Source organism: Coenobita brevimanus, chromosome 4, assembly GCF_032717465.1.
Source record: "Coenobita brevimanus isolate Jiangsu-jjx chromosome 4, ASM3271746v2, whole genome shotgun sequence".
Taxonomy (NCBI): Eukaryota; Metazoa; Arthropoda; class Malacostraca; order Decapoda; family Coenobitidae; genus Coenobita; species Coenobita brevimanus.
Genome location: NC_136957.1, coordinates 7,357,426 through 7,376,729, shown reverse-complemented (window position 1 = coordinate 7,376,729; position 19,304 = coordinate 7,357,426).

Genomic DNA, 19,304 nt, shown 5'->3' with positions numbered 1-19,304 from the left:
GAGCCCGAATTCGAGGACGAGGACGAGGACGGAGCTGTGGGACGTGCTGCCACGTGGTATGGCCGCGAAATTATCACTCATCGTGGCCCCGAGCGCACAGCACATCGTCCTAGCAGGTATGGGCCTAGTTTTTTGTTTGGGGAGGGCAGAAGTGGCGTGGAGGGAGTGGGGAGTGAAATCGAAAGTTCTGGGGCGACAACTGAAAGTGAGAGTGGTGGGAGTGAGTCATCACTCTCCCGTGGTGGTGTGAGGTGGTGGGGCGTATCACGTGGGTCAGTGAGGGTGCATGATGAATCACGTGGTGTGGTGATGGAGGGGGGAGGTGAGGAGGAACCACTCCCCAGCACGTCTTATGCTCCCCAATATTCCCAGACTTCCTCTCCACAGCCCCCTGATGTTCCCCAAGGCCATAAGGGTAGGGGAAAGAGGAAGGGTAAATTCCGAGGGAAGAGGAATGTGAGTGGGGAAGCCCTCCCGCACTGCTCCTCCCCAACCTCCCCCACCAGCATCTCCTCCCCACTCTGATGAAGGCAACGATAGGGACGATGAGGGCGAGGGTTATGTGAATTGGAATTGGGAGGATGGCAGTGATTTTTCTCCCATCATTCACCCCTTCATTGAGCAGGGGCTCGCTGGCTGCACAGCTCCAGGAATTCACCATAATTCCATCAGGTTGGATTTTTCCCACCTGTTTTTCAGTGAGTGGTTTGTGGAGCAAAGAGTGGAACAATCCAACCATTTTGCTAGCAGCCAGCACCGTGAGAGTGAAAGACTGGACACTAGGAGCAGGCATTCCATCATTTATGATTACCCTGTCTCCCTTGCAAAAATGTTTTTATTTTTTGCCCTGGTACTTTTGATGTGTATTGTACGTAAAAACAGAATTCTGGCTTACTGGACAAGGGACCCTATCATGCAGACACCAACATTTGGCAAAATCATGAGCCGTAATCGGTTTCAGCAAATTCTAAGCCGCCTCCACTTTTACGATGCTGATGATCCTGCCAGTGCAAATGACACAGATAAGATAAGGCGAATTAAGTTGGTTTTTGATCGCCTACGGCAAACATTCCGTTCCTTAGTTTTTCCCTATAGAGACCTTGTCATAGACGAGAGTCTCGTGTTGTGGAGAGGCAATATTTCCTTTTGGCAGTATATACCCAGCAAAAGGCAACGTTTTGGGTTCAAGATCTTTGTTATGTGTGACTGTAGGACTGGTTATGTGCAAGACATAGTATTGTACACTGGTGCACAGACAGACATAATAGAATATTGGAGTATTGGATATCTGGAGCAGTGGTAAACACAATGATTGAAGACTACCTTCATTGTGGTCACGTCCTTTACCTGGATAGCTGGTACACTAGCCCTCTTCTCGCTCGTTATCTACACAGGCATGACACGGAAATCTGTGGTACCGTCAAGGTGAACCGGTGTCACATGATCAAGGTGGGGCAGAAACTAGAAAAAAATGAGGTGGTCTTCTTCCTGGCTAACAATATCCTAGTTACAGTGTGGAACCACAAGAGAGAAGTCAGCTTATTGTCCACGGTTCACCGCCCCTTGATGCACCGTGCAGAGTCCATGGATTACCTCAGCAAGGGGAGGCGCCACATGTGGAAACCTGAGTGTGTCCTTGATTATAACATCATTATGCGCCTGGTGGACCAGTCAGACTCCATGATATCCACTGTCGAGTGTGCCAGGACCACGATGAAGTGGTAAAAGAAGCTCTTCTTTCACCTGCTAGATATAACTGCCCTCAATTGCCACCACCTGCACGCCATGACAACAGGAGTGCAGGAAACCTTTGAAGGGTTTGTGAGGGAGCTTACACGTGAGATTTTTGCAAGGTATGCTGTCGAGAGGCCCCAGCAACGCACACGCACTGCCCCTACTGCCCAAACTCCCCTGAGTATATCCGCCCGCCATTTCCCCACTCCTATACCTCCCCAGACAAATAGACCTATGCCCCAACGCAGGTGTCATGTGTGTAGTAATTCCCGTGTGAGACCCACCACTCAGAGAAAAGACACCCGCTATGAGTGCGTTGAGTGAGACGTGGGTCTCTGCATTCACCCTTGTTTTAGTGATTATCACACCTTGATGCAGTTCTGATATGGTGTGAATGCGATATGACGCTCATACTCAGGAAGAAATGCAACATACAGACGCTCAGTGTAATTATAAGGCCCGTAGATATGTAAATAGTAGTATGGAAGTGGAAACGGGTGTGATGTAAGTGGAAAAATATGTAAGTGCATAAATATATTCTAATTCGAAACATTCCTAGTAAGTGTATGTAGATGCGATATTCTGACGCTCAGTGGAATAAATAAGGCTCGTAAATATGTAAATATTTGTATGAACAGTAGAAACGGGTGTAATAGAAGTGGAAAATTATTATGTAAGTGAATAAATATATTCTAAGTCAAAACATTCCTAGCAAGTGCATATACAGTAGATGCGATATTCTGACGGTCAGTGGATTAAATAAGGCCCGTAAATATGTAAATAGTTGTATAAAGTGGAAACGGGTGTAATGTAAGTGGAAAGCTATTATGTGAGTGTATAAATATTATCTTAGTCAAAACATTCCTAGCGAGGGTATTTTGATGTGATATTCTGAAGCTCAATGGAATAAATAAGGCCTGTAAATATGTAAATAGTAGTATAAGGTGGAAACGGGTGTAATGTAAGTGGGGAAGTATACTGGGAGTGAAGAAATAAAGTAGAAGTTGAAACACGAGTGATAGCGAGTGTGCTTGCTACGTGAATATGCGCTAGCATTTCGCTAAATACCCTCGTAAGGAATGTAAATAAGTGAAAACATTTACATTGTTTGAGAAAAGGTTCAATGTAAAAAAAAAACAATACAATGAAAGTGAAAAAATGATAATGTATGTTGAGAGAAGAGTCATCGCGAGTGCGCTGAGTAAGCAGATGTGCACAATAGTTATGCTAAATGTCATCATAATGAATGAAAACAGCTGAAAACATTTACATACAGTAAAAAATGGTAAAATGACATTGAAACAGTATTATGCAAGTAGAAAATATGATATGTTTACTGAAGCAAAAAACTTAGCAACTAACCAGTGACCAATATGACCAAACTCGCTATGCTCGCGCGATGTAAAAGTGCTTATTTTTCTTATATATATATAATTGAAAACCATTATATTGTTGTTGTGACTGTCTATTAGTTCAAAATTAATAAATGTAGATGTGTTCTTTGTTGTTTCTCCCAAAATTACCTACCATAGAAAATGTGAGAGCCTCACACTTCAGTGACAGAATACGATACCTGGCGTGGGGTACCTCACCTGTTCCGACCACTTATGGACCCCGGTAAGCCCTTTCTTGGTGATTTTCCTTTGTTTCTCAACAGAAGTGGAGGTTTTAGCCAAAAAAAAAATTTCCAAAATAGCTCGGGATTGGGGGGTATCGGAGGTGCAAAATCGGTCGGGACGTGACGGGTTAAAAGTTTGCTGCAAATTTTGGCTTAGTATTTTCCTATTTAGCCAGGTGGAATGTACCAAATTCAAATTCGTTCAGTGTTTTCTTTGTAGCTCGGTTTAGAGAAAACCACAAAAACTGGTAAAGATTTAACTTTGCAGAAATGTAACTGTGGTCCCTTTCATTATCTGGAAGGAGTATAGTTACAGTTAAGCATACAGTTAGGCAGTTATTGAGGAAAGTGTTAAATATTTCCATGCTTCTAGAGGCAGTCATTACCATAAACAGTTATGGCTTCGTAATAAGAAAATAGGTAAATAATTTTTATTATTATTATTATTATTATTATTATTATTGTTGTTGTTGTTGTTGCTGCTGCTACTGCTGCTGCTGCTGATGCTGCTGTTGTTGTTGTTGTTATTATCTAAATGGTCCCATGATATTATTAACAACTCAAGGTAGTATTTAGTCTCAAGGAAATAAGGAGAGATTATGTTATATAATAACTCCAAAACAGGAACATTATCAGACTTGCTGATGAAGTTACAGCTGCTCATTATTATGCCTATCTCAACCCTACAATACGTACATTAAAAAATGGTCACACTAATGCATATGGTGCTGTGAGAAACCCATTTTTCGGAAAATAAAACACCAAACTTAAAATAAAAATATAGTAAAACTAAAAATATACATACAAAATATAAGCCTTGTGCTTGCATTTCCATATAAAATAATTGAATTTAAAGAAAACTTAAGTGTGAAGGGGTAACTTAGAAAAAAAAACACAAAAAATGGGGAAATGTGTAATGCAACTTAAAAAAAAAAAAAAAAAAAATCTGAGGTAGGCTTATCACTGCGCTGCGGACTTATCCACCTGCACACACACTCCTAGGTCATGGGCGCTGCAGCTCATGGCGCCAAAACTTTTAGTGATTCACACTGGGCTGTGGTGGAGGTCGACAAAAAAAGGAAATATTTTAAGTCAAAAAATTACGTATGAAAAATAGCAATTTTTCAGGCAATCATTTACCCCTGAAATTGAACACTACGTGGTATTTGGACCCCCCTTGGGCAAATCCCATTGCTTTACCCTCCCCCCTATTTTTTTTCTTTTTTTGGTGGGGGGGTGGCAACTAAAGTAAAACGTACGTTCATTTGTAAATGGACATTACTTGAGGTACGTACAGTGTTATTATACTACTGATACCTCCTGATTGCTAAAAACATTGATTTTTAACCCAAAATTGTTGTTATTTGTCACTTCTGTTAAGTTTTTGGGCGCGAGGGAATTATTTATTAATTATATGACACGTGACTTGCCTGGGGCGGACATGGGCCTTTGTTTAGGCCTGCAGGGACGCTCGTCACTGTCAGTGAAATTTTCCTCGCTAGATGAGGTTGAGTAGTCATTCCCTACATGTTCAACACTGTCACTTTTTTCTTCATTAGCCTTCTATTCATGATCACTTTCACCACCACCACCACCACCTACATCGGAAAAGCCTGTGGTATTCATCATATGGTGTAGTTCTCTGTCACTCACAAAATGGTGGGCCATTTTTACAGTTTGTGCGAATTAATAGTTCCCCAAATTGTTTGCACTCATTTCCAAAACCTTCATAATATGGTACGTATTCTAAGAGATGCTTATCTCATATGCTGTAATATGGAGGACTTATGCTTTCAGAATCTGCTTCCTGTGAAGCAGAGTTTCCCCTCAGAATTCCTCCTCAATATTGATATTTTCTATATACCTTTAGCTATTTCAACATAAATAGAAGATATATTGTGCTCTGAGTCAGCTACGAACAATAATCATAGTATATTACTCCATTTAATTTTTTGTTTATTTTAGTGTTGTGGGTTAGGAAAGCGAGAACAAAACAGATAATAATGTAGATCAGGACTGTCTAGATGCAAGATACATCAAAGAGAACTGGCAAAAAGGAAGAGACAGAATGGACCCAAAGGAAGAGGAGATAGGGGAAGGACAGACGGAGAGTACACAGAACAGGACAGAGATACGTGCCTAAGTATCTAGCTCATAAGTTGCTCCTGTTTACGTTTAATGAGGCTGCCAGTCTCATATAATGGCATCTTTTGTTTCGTCTTTCATTTCCTCCTTTGCTTTCTTTTCTTACCAAAACAATCATAGGGTACGTATAAGATAAGCTGTATGAATATCCTTATAATATTTGAGGGCATTCTGGTCACTGTTATAGATGTTGTTAGTACGGTATATTGAAATTTATAACATGATGACAAAAATATTAGGCGGACGAAGCTTGAAAATTGTCGCCAAGCGCAAAGTTATGAAAAGCTCGCCAGGAGAAACACAATCATCTCCCCCCCTTCCACAGACACTCGTTACTGCTTTGTAATTCTCACAAGCGACTCTTGGACACAGGAGGAAGCTGAGAGGACAAGATATTAGCCTGTTAAGAGGTAAAACGTGCCTAATGACGGAGGGAGAGGAAAGAGAAAAATGAGAAGGATGATTAAGGGGAAGAGAAGAGAGACAGAAGGTGGGATTATTACCTTTAGTCTTCCTTGTGGTGAATAAATCATGTGCCGGTGAAATGGTGTTTGTATATGGTGTGATTATGTTCTGTCATTATGGCTAGAATAATGGTGTCGTAAATTTTCTTAGCAATATATATTTCCATACCACACTTTAATACTTCCTGACAGCTTTTATGGAAAATGTTTGTGCAAGTATCACACAATGAAGTATTAACTTATCATAGGCATACAAAAGTTGGGTATGAAACAAATTTTCGATGGCTTCCTAAGTTGACTATAATACAGGCCACATGTGACTGCTATTCTGAATCTTCATAGAGTTTGCTTCCTTTCTCTTAAGAGTATGTTTGATCGATGCGTCTTTTATTTATTGTTCTTCTCCCAGTCTCAGTTATATTTTCTCTCCCTGATAGTTGTTTCTATCTGCATATTAAAATAATCTCACGGGAGCTATAAAACAATGTTTTGAGTCCATTGCCTAGGAGGAATTATGCTCTTCCTTACCATAATAGTTCCGTAATGCTCAGAGAGCTAGATCTCTCTCTCTCTCTCTCTCTCTCTCTCTCTCCTCAAAATGGCGTTAACAAAACTGCTGAATGGCCAGGGAAATGGCAAATCCCTTCAATGAAAATAAATGCCAGGTGATGCAATGTGGGACAAAAAGCAAAAAATACGATTATAAAATGGAATGCCACAGAATTAGCAACTCCTTACAAGTTAAAGATTTTGGAATAATAATTTCTGATCATCTTAAATGTTCATATCGGTGAATCCTTGCCGCGAATAAAGCCAACAAAACCCGAGGATTCATTAAAATGCATTTTTCCTATATGAGCAAAGAAACTGTACAGTGATTCTTCTGTATAAAGCATAGTTAAGATACACTTTGAGTCAGAGGCTCAGTTCTGTACATCGTATCTGGTCAAAGATTCAGAGAAACTCAGTTGTAACACGCATGGCCATCAAATTATTCCCCTCCCTGAAGAATAAACCATATCTCGAGAGAATTAAAAGATATGATTATATTTTCTCTTAGAAAACGTAGACTCGGGTCAGCTAATTCAATGGTTTAAGATACTTAATGGTTATAGTATTGGTGAAAAATTAAATATATAAGTTATTATCGAGACCACATCTCGAAGAAACGGCGTGAAACTCCAAACAAGGAAAGCTAATCTTCATATAAACAAAAGCTTCATCACTTTCTCTATTATAAATGATTGGAGTAAACTCCCTAGGAGTGTGGTCCACATCAGACCATAAATGAAAAAGAAGATTACGTATGCATTCTGATGCGTTCGGAATTCAAAAAAATACGAAAGTGTGTATTCATACCAATACGTGTTCACATGGACATAAGTATGTGTATGGATACGAGTAAGTGTATATGTCTGGTGGAGAAGGTAAAATGCTAATCCATGATGCGGCTCTACCTGACCTGACCTGAACTGACCAAATATGCTGTAGCAAGTGTGGCCACTGCCTTCAACATATCATCGTCTCTTCTTTCCTGATATGAAGCTAGGATAAGTACATAAATAAAAGATATCTATCTATCTATCTATCTATAGAGAGATGGATAAATAGATAGATAAATAAATATCTATCTATCTATCTATCTATAGAGACATGGAAAGATAGACAGATAAATATCTATCTATCTATCTATTATATCTATATCTATCTATCTGTGTGTGTGTGTGTGTGTGTGTGTGTGTGTGTGTGTGTGTGTGTGTGTGTGTCCAAGTACGTACACATGCTTCAGCTTATGCGTTATGAACACATATGTCGGTGTTCAGATTTTTGCATGCATACGTTACCATAAAGTATACATTTAAATTTTCTTCTTTCATTAAAATAAGAAAATTATAAAAAGTCGATGGAAGAGGTTAAGATTTGACTTAATACGAGGCTGTATGCTCGGCCTCTCTGAGTACATTACCGATCCTATTAAATGTTCTTCAGGCTTTTTAAACCCTGCAAGGTGCTACTTCTCTCTCTCTTTTCCTGTACGGCTCATAGCGTAGGGTCTGCAGGGTGGGATCGGGGAGAGAGCCTTCTGCTGTGCTATCCTTTACTTTTACATTTGTCACTTGACTACTGATTTAGCGCCGAGACCAGACCGCATCGTAGGGACCATAAGGACTGTGTATCTGTGTAACTCTCTCTCTCTCTCTCTCTCTCTCTAAGTTATAGGCAATTACAAGACAAGGGTAGGGAGAAGGGAAAAACATGGAGAGAGAGAGAGAGAGAGAGAGAGAGAGAAAGAGTTTCTCCCGTCCTCATTCCTTTTCTGACTTCTTCCGGCTTTCTTCATTTCTCCTCTCTCTGCCTGCTTCCCCGTCTTCCTCTCTCCCTACTTCCTTCTCGACCTTCCCTTCAAATTACTTCCTTGCACCATCTCTTTCTGTTTGCCTTCCTGCTTCCTTATCCTCTGTCTTTGGCCTTTAGAATAGTTACTCGGTGTAAGTTAATTACAGTTTATTCTTTGATAAAAAGCCTCCAAAGGGCAAATAGTTTTGTTGCTGTTTGCATTCATTTGTACTCTTTTGTACCTCCCTCCCCCACTGTGTCTATTTTTTACTCCTTCCCTCATTTTCCTCGCTCCCCTCTTTATGTCTTCTTCCCTTCATTCCTACCTCCCTCCCTCCCTCCCGACCCCCTTCGCAACCCTCACGTCTGCTTCCTTAACATCCGCCTCATTAGATTAATAATTACATTTCACAGCTGTTAATATCTGGAGAGGAGGGAAGGGTGAATAAGGAGAGGGTGGAAAAAGAGGGACGAAGGGACAAGGGACGAAGAGGGAGAGAAAGAGGAAAGAAGGAGAACAAAAGGAAGGAAAAAAAACATAATGAGGAGGAGAACATTGTGGAGAAGGAGACAAATGAAAGAAACTACAGGGAGGAAGGAAAGAGGGAGGAAGGAGTAAATGAATATAAGGGAAGAATAAAAGGAGAGAATAACTATTAAGAAAAAAGGAAAAGTGACAGTAGACACGGAAAAACGAGAAAAAATAATACATAAAACAGGACAGTAAGAAGAGAAAGAAGACATAGAGGAAAGTTAGTGGATGGTGGAAACTATAAAGAGTGAGTGAATGGAAGATAGAAGAAGGAGGAAATGAAGAGTGAAAAAGAATAAACAGTAAGGGGAGGTACTGAAGGACGAGAGAGGAAAGAGGAAATAGAGAAGACACACAGATGAAAGGGGACGAGGGAAGGTGGGAGGAAAGATTATTGAAGAGAGAGAGAGAGAGAAGGTAGTGGCTCTATTCTCTCCCAGTGCTAAGCCCCACCTTGCAATCCATTTACAGTCTAATGAACTCCATACTTAGGACACAATGGGGGAGATAAGGGGCGAGGGAGCAGGTAGTGAAGAAGGTAGGGAACTGAGGCAACAAGGAGGAAAGGTTGAATGGGAGTGTAAGAGAGCAAACGAGGAGGAAATGGTGAAAGGGACTGAGAGGGACGGAAAAGAGAGAGATTAAGGAACAGGGAAATAACTGTGGAAGAGAGGGAATACGTGGAAGTAAGGGGCACGAGAACTGTAAACTAAGAGGTAACCGGGAAGATGGGAAGGAACGATACAATGAGAGAGAGAGAGAGAGAGAGTAAAGCTATTATTAAGTTGAACTAATGGCATCGGTAATGAGATGGAATGGCTTATTAAGAATGAAGGCACTAATAAAGGCTGAGAATTTCCTATGACTCCTGGGTTGTAACGTGTTGTTAGAATATGAATATAATAAGAATAATAATAATAAGGATGATAGGAATAACGAGTAGAGGAATGTTGTCATAAGATGGGGATGGGCTGAATGATAGCACCTAAAAGGATAGCTAGATCCACAGACAGGCAGATTTTATATATCATCATCATCATCATCATCATCATCAGCCATTGAGATCCACTGCAGGACCGGCCTATCCCTACCGAAGCAGGGACGATACAGCCATTGCATCTCTATTCAGTGGCTTAGGCTGTCTGGTAGAGACTGTATGTAGGATGAGAAGTGCCTGTAAGTGTAATTGTAGTGGCTTTGGATGTGTGTGTAGTCTGTGAACCAAGTGTAATCGGCTCGCCATAAGCCGATTGGGTGCGAGCATACCAGTATGCGACACTGATTCAACCACGGCACCCCTTATGTCCGCCAAAGTAGCAAGTGGCTCGGTGAACGATTCCCAAAGTTTTTTTTTTTTTTTACAACTCTGGTGGGAGGCGAACACTCGTCCACAAGCGTGGGAAACCCACACTCTACCACTGAGGCTCCATATATATATATATATATATATATATATATATATATATATATATATATATATATATATATATATATATATATATATATATATATATATATCATCAGCCGTTTGAGTATCCACTGCAGGACCTGCCTATCCCTACCGAAGTGGGGACGATACAGCCTATGTATCTCTATCGAGTGGCTTAGGCTGTCTGGTAGAGACTGTATGTACAGTAGGGTGAGAAGTGCTTGTAAGTGTAATTGTTGTGCTGGAGTGGCTTTGAATGTGTGTGTAGTCTGTGAACCAAGTGTAATCGGCCGAGCAAGCCGACTGGGTGCAAGCATACTTTATAGTATGCGACACTGGTTCAACCACAGCACACCTTGTGTCCGCCAACGCAGTACATGGCCAGAAGAACGCTCCCAAAGTTTATTACCCTGGCCGGGCGCGAACCCTCGTTCTTCAGTGTACGAAAATGCACACTTTACCACTGAGGCTCCGTATATATATATATATATATATATATATATATATATATATATATATATATATATATATATATATATATATATATATATATATATATCATAAGCCATTGCAATTCCACTGCTGAAGAAAGACTTCGCCTAACCTTCTCCACGATTTCCTTGACTGATCCAGTCTATGTTAGGTTTTGCTTGCACACTTATCTATATTATATTGTCACCTTCTGTCATCATTTTCTGCTAAGCTTGCCATTTCTTGGAGTCCAGCCAGTCAGCCTCTTGCTCCATCGGTTATCCCTTATTCGTGCTACATGACCTGCCCATCTCCATTTCTGCTCTTTTATAACTTCAGCAATGTTTTTGACTTCTGTGTGCTCTCTCACTCAGGTTGAACTCTTCCTCTCTCTTAAAGATATTCTCAACATTGACCTTTCCATTGTTCTTTCAGAATATGGTAATCTGTTTTCTATTGTATTTTTTAATTTTCCAGGTCTCACAACCGTATGTCATAGCTGGTATTATTCATTCGTTTTATACATTTCGTTTTAAACAAACTGACAAGCTACTTTTCGTGAAGTCCCCGTCTTTACTGAAAACTCTCCATCCAGTTATTCGTTGCATTACTTCAGTTTCATGGTCTGTCGTTCGTTTTACCATTTGCCCCAAGTATTTGTACTCCCCAACTTCTTTAAAAATTTTATCATTTCTTTTCATGGCTGTCTTTCATATACTTAGATACAATATTAGTTTTACTCCTGCTTATCTTTCACCCACTTCGAGACTTTCTCTACCGCGTGCATTATCTTTTCTTACAATGTCTCTGTCTTTTTTGAAATTATGACTATCATCTCCAAGTCTTAAATAGTTTAAGTATTCTCCATCTATGTTTACTCCTTTGTTCTCCTTTCTAGCTTCCTGAAAATGCTTTTAAGGCATGCTGTAAATAATTTTGGTAAAAATGTATCTCCCTCTCGCACCCCTTTCTCAATCTTGCTGTCTGTCCTTCGCACGCTAAAAATTATTTAATTCATACTAAGTGCTCCAAACTCTTCCACTCAAACTCTTCCCGCTCCTTCTGGCATTCTGCCCAAAACATTTCTAACAATTCTATTTCATCAACCTTCCCACTTCTTTTCGGCTTTGATGTCTCTATTGCTTTTACTTCTATTGATGAAACAAAACTCTTTGCTCAGACTATTTCTTCCAATTTCACCTTAGACGATTTCGGTGCTGTTCCTCAATCACTTCCACCCTCTTACTTTTTTATGGCTGACATTAATATTTCTTTGCTGGATGTGATTTCTGCCATCACTGGCCTCAGTGCTTCTACCTATCTATATACCTAGGCTGTTTCCCTCCCCACAATGGGGAGAAGCAGAGAAAGGACAACACACTCCCATTTTATGTATCTACACCACACATTTACTCGTACTTAGCCCCAAAGGGTGAAAGGACTGATCCTCACTGCACCACACTGCACGATGGCCAACTGCGCAGGGTAATCAGCGACATCCGCAGAAAGGCTCGACAGCAGAGCTGGTTAACCCCTGCCAAAATGGACCCATCCCCTTAATTGCAATTGACGTGATCAGCTGATCAAACCATATGCAGGAGATTATCCCACCTGGGCCACATCACCGTTTCTTCATTCATAATTTCTCTCCAGTCATCCCTATCATGCACAGCCACTCTTACTTGCTCTACAGCATCTGTCTCGCATCTAAGGCTCTCTTCACACTGTCCATCCATCCTATTCGTGGTCTTCCTCTCAGCCTTACACCTCTCACATCCGATCCAGTTATCTTTTTCACCAGTCGCTACTCGTCCATTCTCTCCATATGCCCAAACCATCTCAACACTTTGCTCAACTCGATCAACCATCTCCCACATAACTCCAGTTCTCCTTCGCACTTCATCATTTCCCACTCGATCCATACACGATACTCCACACATACTTCTCAGACAGCTCATCTCCATTACATTCAAACTCTTCCTCTCTGCTACACCCATATTCCATGTTTCAGCACCATGAAATGCAGTTGGTACCCCTACGATTTCATACAACCTTCTCTTTACGTCCACTCTAAATCAACGACATCTAAACAACTTTTTTTCATTCCTCCAATCACCATTCCTACTTCATTCATTTTAAACTTCTCCTCTACATTTATTCTTCCATCCACAGCAGTATGTGACACTAAATACTTACAACACTCTACCTCCTCAAGCAACTCACCATTCAGAACTACATTCATCCACCTACCATCTACCAACCTCGTACACTTCATCACTTTACTCTTATTGTCATTTAATTTCCTCCTTTCACACACCGTTCAAACTCCTCCACCAACAGTCTCAAGCCCTACTCCGAATCAGCCATCAGTGCAGTAATACCCGCAAACAGCAGCTGATTCAGATTCCACTCTCTACCATCAGGATTCACCAGACTCAGAACTCTACCTAACACTCTCGTACTCACCTCCCTTACAAAACCATCCCTATAAATAGTAAACAACCAAGACGACATTACATATCAGTGCCACAGCCGCACTTTCACCGGAGACCAACCACTAATATTATTTCCCACGGTATACACACGCTCTGTTGTTTACTTAAAAACTCATTTTAACAACATACCACCTATTGTAGTTCATGCAATCTCAAAACAGTTCACAAAGCTTCCCTATTAATTCTATCATACGCTTTCTCTAAATCCATGAACGCCGAAAACACATCCTTACCTTTCCCAAAATACTTATCGCACACCTGTCTCACAGCAAACACCCGATCCACGCATCCCCTCCCTCTCGTAAAATCACACTGTTCATCACAGGTCTGTCCCTCTGCACTGTCTAACTTTCTTAACCCGTACAGCACGGGAAAAAAAAAAAAATGATATCCCTACACGCCGGCCGATTTTGGATTTTTTTCCGGCTTAATGGGCTTAATACATCAATATAAGGTTCCTGGCACTAATAAAAATAATCATTAAAGCCAGGAAGTTGGTTGAATTGAGTCAGGTTGTTGCCACTCGACCTCTTCAAGGTTACTGAGAGAGCAGAGCGGCTGTGAGCCTGTGAAGACTTTCTCGCCTCCCGCACTCCTATATCAGTGTTGTAAGCTTAGTGGAGAAATGTCTGACGTTGGCGAGATGCGTTATTTCCTTCCATTTTACTTCGGTTGTTTGCAATGACTTCTCAATACTGCAGGACGTAGATCTATGTTACTGGCATTTCTGAAGGGGACGCAGGTCTAATTCGCTAGTGTGGTATGGGTTAATCAACACTACTATACACTTTACCTACAACACTCAGTAGACTTACACCCCTAAAACTAGTATCACCCATAAATGAATACAGTGGAACCACACATGCACTTGCCCAGTCAGTCGGCACCATACCGCTCACAAAACTTTTGTTCAGCAATCTTACTAACCACTCAACAACAGTCGCTCCACCACCTTTCAAACATTCCACAGCACATGCATCCATACCTGCAGCTTCCATTGCTTTCATCTCCTTTACTGCCTTCTGCACTTCCTCCATCGCGGTCAAAGAATCATTCAGCCTCTCTCAACACATTTGTTCCTTGCACTGTTCCATCTGCCACAGTCTCAGCCTCCCTTTCCTCCTGTACATTCTCTTCTCAGCTACAGTCCTAATTATTTCCTCACACCACGTTTCACTTCCCCTTCTTACACTACCAGCCACTCGTCTCACACCACACATCTCTTCTGCATACCCCGCCACAGCGCTCTTAAACAACTGCCATTCCTCCTCCACACCACCATTATCCTAATCTTTCGCTGCGTTCCACTCATCTTTCAACTTCTCCTGATTCTCTATCATTTTTTTTTTTTAATCCAACTCACTCACTTTCAAATCCTCCGTGCCACACCTAACTCTCCTAACTCTCACCCACCTCATACCTACTCTCAACTTTCCTTCCACCAGGCACTGGTCAGACACCTCCACCCTCCCCTTTCAAAACTCTCACATCCAACAATCTTCCTCTTACATTCCTGGACACATCCACATAGTCCATCAATGCTCCATCAACAACCCTTCCACCCTCCTGTCTCACCCATGTATACTTATAAATATCTTTCTTCTCAAACAAGGTATTTCCAATCACCATCTCTTGGTCAACACACATCCCTATCATTCTTTCCCCATTATCATCTCTTCCAAGCACATCATGCATACCAACGACATCTTCAATTGCTACATTTTCCGCTCTAGCATTCAGATCTACAGTCATTACCACATTCACATTTGCTCCAAAATTCTGCAGACACTCATCAACGTCATACCAAGGAGATTCCTCTCTTTTTAATCCGTTTAAATACCAGACCCATATGCAACCACGAGTACCCACAACTCACATCCAAACTTTGCTTTCATCCACATCAGTCTCGATGACACCTTCCATTTAGTCACACACTGCTGCACTTCCGGGCTCACTAACAAGACCACACGTTCTCTCGCTCATCGTCTATCAACACCTGACATCCTTCCTCTCACACTTCCAAACTTAGACTCACCTTTCCCTTTCATTTCTGTTTCACACAAAGCTAACACATCCAGATTTCTTCTCAGAAACATTTTCCCAGTCTCCTTCCTTTTAGCCTCAATCGTACTACACCCACGCACATTTATAGACCCAATCTTCAGGGTAGGTGTGTGTGTGCTTGGTTCCGTTGTATAAAGGTAAGGGTGATAAGTATGAATGTACTACTTTTAGGAGCATAAGTCTATACAGTGTTGTAGGTAGGTGTATGATAGAGTGTTGATTATGATAGTTATAGACAGTATAGTGGGAGTGATTGGTGAAAACCAGTTTGGTTTTAGGAGAGGGAGAGGATGCATGGATCTGGGGTTTGGAGTGAGAAAGATGTGTGAAAAGTATTTGGCGGAAGGTAAGGATGCGTTTTGGGCATTCATGGATTTAGAGAAAGTGTAAGACAGAATTAACAGAGAGGCTTTGTGGACTGTTTTGAGATTATATGGACTAAGTGGTAGGTTGATAAAAAGAGTGAAAAGTTTTTATGTAAATAGTAAAGCGTGTGTAGGGGTAGGAAATACTGTGAGAGATTGGTTTCCAGTGAGAGTGGGACTACAGCAAGGAAGTGAGATGGGGCCTTAGTTGTTTAATATGTATGTGGATGGTGTTGTAAGGGAGGTGAATGCGAGAGTGTTAGGTGAAGGTTTGAGTCTGGTGAATGCTGATGGTAGAGAGTTGAATCCGAATCAGCTGCTATTTGCGGATAACACTTCATTGGAGGCTGATTCGGAGGAGAGATTGAGACAGTTGGTAGAGGAATTTGGAAGGGTGTGTGTAGGGAGGACTTTGAGAGTAAATGACAATAAGTGTAAAGCAATGAAGTGTACGGGGTTGGTAGATGGTAGGAAGATGAATGAAGTTTTGAATGGTGAGTTGCTTGAAGAGGAAGGGTGTTTTAAGTATTTAGGGTCACATGTTGCTGTGGATGGAATAATAGATGCTGAAGTGAAGTTTAGCATGAATGAAGCAGGAATGGTGCTGGGAGGAATGAAGAAAGTGTTTAGATTTTCGATCAGAATGGAAGTAAAGAGAAGGCTGTATGAGGGTGTAGTTGTACCGACTACATTATATGGTGCTGAAACGTGGAATATGGGTGTAGCAGAGAGGAAGGTTTTGAATGTAATGGAGTAAGTGTGCGTTGACGTGTATGGATCGAGTGAAAAATGATGAAATGCGGAGGAGAACTGGAGTTATGAGAGAGACGGCTGATCATGTTGAGCAGAGAATGTTGCGATGGTTTGGGCATTTGGATAGAATGGATGAGGAGCAATTGGTGAAAAAGATAACTATATCTGCCGTGACAGAGGGTGACAGGAAGACCAGGGATAGGATGGATGGACAGTGTGAAGAGGGCGTTAGACGCAAGAGGGATGTTTGAACAGAAAGGAAGAGTGGCTGCGCATGATAGGGATGACTGGCAGAAAATTGTGAATGAAGAAACGGTGACACGGCCCCGGGGGGATATTTTCCTGCATATGATCTGCTCACCTGATCAGGTCAGGTATGGGTAAGGGGATGGGTCCATTTTCATGTGGCAGGGGTAGACCAACTCAGCTGCAGGGCCCTGTTGCAGATGTCAGTGATTGCAATCTGTAGTTGACCCACGTGCAGTGCCGTGCAGTGAGGATCTGTGCCTTCTTCCCTTGGGGCTAAGATACAAGTAAGTGTGTGTGTGTGTGTGTGTGTGTGTGTGTGTGTGTGTGTGTGTAGATGAGTACATTGGGAGTGTGGCATCCTGTCTCGGCTACCCACGTTTATTAATTAATTAATTTTTTTTTGGGGGGAAGCAACCTAGGTATAAATATATACTGGAGAGAGAGAGAGAGAGAGAGAGAGGCGTATAAGGTAAGATAAAACGGAAACAGACTTGTTAACCAGTTTGAAGCCGTGTCAGAATATGTTATGACAAGCTTGCCACTATCACAAGACAGTGATAACGACTGTAATAAATGAATGCTCCTCCACGCAACAATTTCCCGATCACCAGGCAGCCATGGAAGTGTTAAGGAATGGATACATACGTGCAATAAGTTTTTAATGCTCTAGACGGGAATGGACCCCGAACCTCCTATATAGGACCCAAGATATAAAAGCTACTGTAAGTTACCAGATTTCTATTCTCGCCAACAGCGTTTAAAACTTTCCAGACAATGATGTACTCTCATGCAATGTATGTACTCCAACAAAGGCGCTTGTACTGGCTGTGATAGATTAAATCTATTTCACTTGCCGAGTTACCTGGGGCAAAACAAAAATCCAGATGTCGCTGAAATATAGGTCACCAGAGAGGTTCGGGTTCAAACATATCACTACTCAACAAATTTCAATTTTTTATCTATTTCAGGAATGAAAATGGGTGAATTGGGGTAAGCCGACGGTGCTGGTTACAAATATATCTTTACTTTTTCTGTATCACGCACAGTTCTCTGAAATTTAGCCTTAAAATGTTTCTTCCAGTAGTCAGAAACAGATATGCTCCTACCGCCTGGTTATGCCGGGAATATATATATTTTTTAATAGAGAAATATTAATTGGGATGTAAGAATAATACGCAGAAACAAAATCAATTGTATTATTCCACCCTTCTGTGTAAATTTCGCTGCAAAAACGAGTATTCATAGTACGTTTTTTTATTTCTTTTTGAGGTCTACATCGGTTTCCCGTTTCAGCATCCAGCAATAGTCTGCCATCATACCAGCACCAATTCTACGTTGGTATCTTTATTCCATTACCACAATATCCTGGTGAAAACGTTCACCCTGTTCGTCACTAACATCACCTAAGTTTGTAAACCCCGAGATGTAAGTAAAAAAAAAAAAATGTTTTTTAAGGGACATGTGGCATTCAATTTCATGGTACGCAGCCAGGAGCTCTTCAACTATTTCCACGTAATCTTCACTGCGTTGGCTGCCCAGAAAACAGGCAGAAAATTTTCTCAAGAGACCTCCAAGACCCATGTTCGTCTGCTTCGAGGGTTGCGTCAAACTGACTATCTTTCATCACGCTACAGATTTGTTGGCCTGTGAAAATGCCTTCCTTCAGTTTGGCGTTGTTAATCTTGGGGAAGACTTTCTTCAGGTATGCAAGGCCTGCACCTGTCTTATCCAAGGCTTTGGCGAAGTTTTTGATAAAGCCTATCCTGATGTGAAGAGGCGGAAGTATGATATCTTCCGCTTGGATAAGTGGCTCATTCCTTATGTTCTTTACATCTGCTTTGCAGGAGCTTTGGGGAGGCCACTCATGCTGGATGTAGTGCTGCTGCACATCACGGCTGTCCCAGAAACACAAGAAGCAACAATATTTTATGAAACCTCCTTGTAGTCCAAGCAGCATGGCTACTACTTTCAAATCGCTGCAAGTTTTCCATCGGAATTCGTCATACTGAGTCAAAACGAGGAGTTTTTGCGTCGATTCGTACGTTTCCTTCATTTCAGGAAGCAAAACAGGTGGTAAACTTGGTAACATGTTCCCATTGTGCAGGAGAACAGCCTTCAGACTTGATTTGCTGGACACCATTCTTCCCAATCATAAATTCATCCCATGTCTGGGAACAGACCTGCAATATTGCTGCAGTAGCATACTCCTTCGTCTAACTTGAAAAAGCGTTCCAAATTTGTTGCTGCATCCTGAAACTCGTCACCATTGTGTTTGGATGCAACAGGTTCAATTCTTGCAATCTCGAATGCGGAAGTTCTAACTATTGTTTTCATAAATTTAGGTCAGTTACAAGATTGTTAAGGTCGCCTTGGATGACTAGATGGGGTACTTTGCCAGATAGCTGACATTCAAAGTCAGAATCAGGGGCAACTACTCTAGATGCCTCACCATCTTCAGCCTCATCGGAAGTCTGGAAAATTCAAATTTTTTTGTTGGTGGCTTTGAAATGGGAAGGTCCTCCGTCTGATCAACTGGTCTTATTGCCGGCAGTAAATTTGGATGAAGTGTGTTTTTTTTTTTTTTTTTTTTCAAAGAAAATCCCACAACTTTTGTCATGCAAAAGTAGCAATCTGTTGCGTGGTCACTA